Genomic DNA, 6,019 nt, shown 5'->3' with positions numbered 1-6,019 from the left:
CCCCAGCCAGCGGGTTCCAGGTAGACTTGTCAACTGCCCCCTGGGCCTGTCGGTGCTGCTGCTTAATGCCAGGTCGGTCCAAAATAAGGTAACACTCATTCATGACTTGATCATGGATGAGAGGGCCAACCTGGCTTGCATAACAGAGACCTGGGCAGGTGAGGTGGGGGAAAGTTTCCCTCCCACAACTGTGCCCGCCTGGGTACCTGGTCCAGCACCAACCATGCCTGGAGGGGAGGGGAGGGGGGGTTGCTCTGGTTTATCGAGCTTCTATTTCCCTTGTGGGGCTTCCTGTCCTCTCGAGACCGGGGCTGGATTGCCTCCACTTGGTGTTGAGCGACCGAGACAGACTGGGGATTCTGTTGGTGTACTGTGCACACTTCTGCCCAACAGACTCCCTGCCTGAGCTGACGGAGATTGCCTCGGACCTGGTGCTGAAGACTCCCAGGAGGTTGGTCCTGGGGGACTTCAATCTCCATGCCGAGACAGTTCTAACCAGGGCGGCTCAGGACTTCATGGCCTCCATGGCAGCCATGGGACTGTCTCAACACGTCATAGGCCCGACCCATGAACGCGGACGCACTCTGGACCTGGTTTTCTCGACTGGGCAGGAAGAGGGTGATCTTAGGGTGAGGAATTTAAGTTTGATGCCCTTGTCATGGTCAGATCACTTCCTCATAAGGTTTGAGCTTGAGAGCGGCCTTTCCCTCTGCAAGGGTGAGGACCCGATTGTATTGGTCCGCCCCTGGAGCCGGATGGATCCTGATGGATTCCTGGAAGCTCTGGGGGATTTTCCGGTTGACAAGGCTGGTGCTCCTGTCGATGCCCTGGTTGAACTGTGGAATGAGATGACCAGGGCTATTGACACGATCGCTCCCAAGCGTCCTCTCCCGCCTGGCAGAGCCCATTCATCTCTGTGGTATACGCCTGAATTACGGGTGATGAAGCAGGTTGGGAGATGTCTAGAGCGTAGGTGGAGGAGATCACGGGGTGATTCAGATCGAACACACTTGAGAGCCCATTATCGGGCCTATGCTGTGGCGGTGAGGATGGCGAAGAAGAAATTCTTCTCCGTTTCCATTGCCTCCTCACAATGCCGTCCGGCAGAGCTCTTTCGGGTGGTGCAGGGGCTGTTACATCTGGGCCCGAAGAGAGATCTGGTGCCACCCTCGAAGGCCCACTGTGATGATTTTGCCAAGCATTTTAGGGAGAAAATCACTCGGATTCTCCACGAGCTTGACTCTGCTATTGAATCAGATTTCACTGGGGAGCTGCCATAGACGCCGTCGAGTCCACAATTAATGGATGAGTTTCAGTTGTTGCGGCTGGATAATGTGGACAAGGTGCTTGGACAAGTATGTCCTACCACTTGCTTACTAGACCCATGCCCATCTTGGCTACTTAAGAAAGCCAAGGACAGGATTGTGACCTAGATCCTGGAGGTGGTCAACGCCTCTTTAAGAGACAGCTGAGTACCTGCCCCTTTAAAGGAGGTGGTAGTCTGGCCAGTCCTAAAGAAGGCATCCCTGGATCCAGAGGTGGCCGCCAATTATAGGCCGGTGGCCAACCTCCCATTCCTGGGCAAGGTGCTAGAGTGGGTGGTGGCGGGACAACTCCAAGCACTCTTGGATGAAACTGATTATCTGGTCCCATTTCAGTCCAGCTTCAGACCCGGGTATGGCACTGAATCTGCCTTGGTTGCCCTGTATGATGACCTGTTCAGGGAGAGAGACAGGGGGAGTGTGTCCCTGTTAGTTCTCCTGGACCTCTCAGCAGCTTTCGATACCATCGACCATGGTATCCTTCTGAATAGGCTGGTGGGATTGGGAGTTGGAGGCATCGCTTGGCGGTGGTTCCGCTCCTATCTCAATAGCCGATTTTAGAAGGTGGTGCTGGGGGACTATGGCTCTGTGCCATGGCAGTTATGCCATGGAGTTCTGCAGGGGTCCGTTTTGTTCCCTTTGCTTTTTAACATCTACATGAAACCGCTGGGTCAGGAGGTGTGGGCTGCAGAATCATCAGTACGCTGATGATACCCAGCTCTACCTCTCGTTTTCCACCAACCCAGGTGAGGCAGTGGCTGTGCTGAACCAGTGCCTGGCCGAGGTAATGGGCTGGATGAGGGCCAATAAACTGAAGCTCAATCCAGACAAGACGGAGGTCCTGTTGGTGGGCAGATCAGACCTCGGGATGGGGGACTTGGGCCTTGTCCTAAATGGGGTTGCACTCCCTCTGAGGGACAAGGTTCGCAGCTTAGGAGTGCTTCTCGACGCTGAGCTGTCTTTGGAAGCTCAGGTGATGGTGGTGGTGAGGAGCACCTTCCTTCAGCTTCAGCTGATACATCAGCTGCATCCCTTCCTAGAGCATGACTGCCTGGTGACAGTGACACACACGCTGGTAACTTCCTGATTAGATTTCTGTAAAGCGCTCTACGTGGGGCTACCCTTGAAGACGGTCCGGATACTTCAATTGGTGCAGAATAGAGCTGCCAGGTTGCTGACGGGAACTGGGCGTTGTTCTCATATAACCCCAATTCTCTGTCAGCTCCACTGGCTCCCGATTGAAGTCAGGGCCCAATTCAAGGTGTTGGTTATGACCTATAAAGCCCTAAACGGCTTGGGATCTGGTTATCTAAAGGAACGCTTGCACCCATATATGCCCTCCCGCCCCTTTAGGTCAGCAGCAGATGCCCTTCTCTGGGAACCCTCTGTGAATGAGATTAGGAGGGTGAGCACCCAGAGGAGGGCTTTCTCTGCAGTGGTGCCCCATCTATGGAATGCGCTCCCCAGAGAGGTCTGCCTGACACTGACATTATTTGTTTTTCAGCACCAGGCTAAGACCTTTTTATTTAAAACTTATTTTAACAGTTAATTATTTATTAACTAGGGATTTTTTTTAATTATCCAAGAATGCACTGGGGGTGTTATTTATTGTATAATTTAGTATTTATTTATTTTATTACTTCTGTATTTATTTATGTGTTGTGAGCCGCCCCGAGGCTTTGTTGCGATGGGGGGGGCATAGAAATGTTTTAAATAAATAAATAAATAAATAAATAAATAGTGAACTGTGGTGGAATGCATCCAAGCGGCAGCCTGGGAAAGAGAGGCTGAGACCCAGGCAGACCCACTTCCTTAGACAGAGCCTTCTTGCCAGCAGCCGGTGTAAAGCAGAACTCACCTGAGCACATGGGGAGTGCGTTTGCTCATCACACTATTGCCTTCACCTTGCACTCGCTCTAGATTTTGGGAGGCCTCTGGACAAGACACCCTCAGTGGGCTGCCCTTCCGCAGTGAGTCTTCTACCTAACCAGCACTGTTACTGTTATTTCCAATCAGTTACTTCTGGCTGTTACCATCAAAGAGAAGGTAAGCAGTGGCATCTTCCTCACCTGAAGGAAGCAACTCAAGGAGGCATTTGTCAGTGGAACCCTCTTGGCATGTAGTCCTTTGGCAGATGCCTGGCCACACCCTTGCTGAGAGCTGCGTCTTATCCAGCCTTCCATGTTATCAGAGTCAAAGGAAATGAGCACAGGGAAAATGGGCACTATGGTTATGCTAAGTGCCCTTTAACTCATGGTTTTGGTTTGTCAACAGGAGAGCTGGTGTGGCACAATGGTTGGAGCACTGGACCGGCTCCTGGGAAGTCTGGGCTGTCATATGCACCCAGCCATGAAGCTCATGGGCTGCCTTTGGGCCAGACACTAAGTTTTAGGTTCTCCCACTTCACAGGGTTTGTGTGAAGATAAAATGGAAAGGAGGAAGAGAATTGTTTAAGGCACCATGAGTTTCATGCAGTAAAAAAGCTGGGATATAATTGTAATGAATAAATAAGCCCCATATGCATCAAAAGTCCCTTTGTTTTACAGACACATCAAGCTGGCGCCATCAGACTGAAGAACTTGGCAAGCTCTTCTCCGCCAGTATACTTAGTTACAGAGAAAAGGGTAGAAGCTGAAACATTCTTGGCTTTGCTAGTTGTTTAGATGAAAACGGGATAAGTTGTGGAATCCATTGACAGGCAAATTTATCTTCAAGTCCCTAACAAGAATTTGACCTTTGGGTTTTTCTTTCTTCCTTCTTCTTTTCTAACTGAAAACAGAAAGTGAAACTGACCTTGAATCACTCTTGTCACTCTTCATGCTCCAGAAAGCTATTCTAGCTGCCCCAGAAGGATCTACTAGGGTGGTCAGATAGTGGTCCTCTAGGTTAGAGGGCTGGCAGGGACAGTCCTCTCTTTGAAGGCATCCTTTGCTTAATGGGCAGTTGAGCCCAAGTCTAGTTTAAAGTCATACAGAGCTATAAGGAGAGAAAGCAGTCAGAAGGGGCTGGGTACTTGCCCACCCACAGTGTGCCCCTGAACTGATGGAGCATGCTGGTCACCCTTCTGCACCATGGAGTGGAATCTTGCATTTCTGTTCATATTGTATTTTTATGCTTACATTTTGCTGGAGGAGAGCTTTGCAAGGTCTATGGACTGACAGAACGATGAACAAGTGGGTCCGAGATCAAATCAAGCCAAAGCTCTCCCTGGAAGCAAAAATCCCATAAAGGAAACAAACCACAGCCTTTCATTTACAAAAGCTGAGCGGGACTGTCACGGGCAGAACATTTTGGAAGGCCTTCATTCATAGGGCTGCCATAGATCAGAGATGACTCGGCAGCATGTAACAACAATATGTTTACAGAAGCAGCTATAAATATAAAGTTACATATATTCATCTTGTGCAAATCAGAGTCTTCTTTGGTCCTTTCCAAGGGTTCCTTCTGTTTTGGCGAAGCACAAGCAACCCTCAGAGTGTCTTCCTTCAGAGAGGACAGGCTTCTACTTAAAACCATCCTCTGAAGATCTGTCCAGCCCACATCTCGTTTAAAGATAAAGCAGGACAAGAAGTGAGCGAGGTGGCCATGAGCTTGCCCATTCACATTCAGCACCCAAGTGACAAATTGAGCAGACACACTGGTCATTAAATAAACACAACAGTTGTGCTTACAGTGCTTTTTGTCCATCACCAGAGTACTGGGAAGTTGCTGCAGGGTCCTGTTGAAAGTATCAGGAAATTAGCAGCCCTGGGGAATGAACTCTTGCATCCGTAAAGAGACGTTGTTGCCTCGAACCTCAGCAGCTTTATTGGTGAGAACAACCCAGGAAAACCCCTTTGCAGAGACAAACCTACAATAGAGTTGTCAGGTAGAGGTATGGCCACCAACCCAGCACAGGCAGAGTTTTTTATAAGTTGTAGGTCATGTACACAGTTTCAAGGCAGTGATGAGATTCTGAATGGGTGAGAAGGCAAGGACAATGGGGAATAATACAGAAACATTGAGGAATGATTATAGGCATCAGGGAAAAAACATAATGACCCACTGAAGGCTTGGTTAATAGATAACAAATAAAACAGTTAGGAGTTACACAAATCTAGCAGGTTTAAAATGGTGTGGTTTTTATAGGGTTCCCAGGGCTGCCTGCTTTTCCCAGGTGTGTGGAACTGGATAAAGTTCTAGTCCCTTTGAGTGGAGTGGAGCAAGGGCAGATTTCGTGTTACAGGGCACGCAAAAACATATCTTTTTATTTGAGGATTTATTTGGACTTTCCCAACCAAGGCAAGAACTGTCGGAGCACCAATGTGTGTCTCATGAGCAATCTATGGGGAAAGTGGTGCGTGGGTTGATGCCCAACCAAAGCTGTTGGTGGGGACAACCCACTGCGCAAATGCATCCCTGCCTGATTCTCCAGATCCAAATGATCTCCTCTAGAGGGCCAACTATGTGGCTCCCCGTCCCCGCAGGTAAAAGCAGCTGGCAGGATGTGCAAATCAGAGCAGAGGCACTGTGGTGGGAAATGGTTCGCGCTTCCTTCCCATGTTATATTTCTGGTTTGAATGGCACAGGCGATTGCTTCAAGCAAACCGACACAACTGTTGGATTGTGTTCACCCTGAGTGAGGCGATGCTTGCTGGGCATGGCCCCTTTCCTGATGCAATCCCTATAGCCTGACCACACTGTTCCCCCAATGGGGG

Source organism: Varanus komodoensis, unplaced genomic scaffold (genome assembly GCF_004798865.1).
Source record: "Varanus komodoensis strain SLA01 unplaced genomic scaffold, ASM479886v1 scaffold29_1, whole genome shotgun sequence".
Lineage (NCBI taxonomy): Eukaryota > Metazoa > Chordata > Lepidosauria > Squamata > Varanidae > Varanus > Varanus komodoensis.
Note: the sequence above shows the minus strand (reverse complement) of the source record.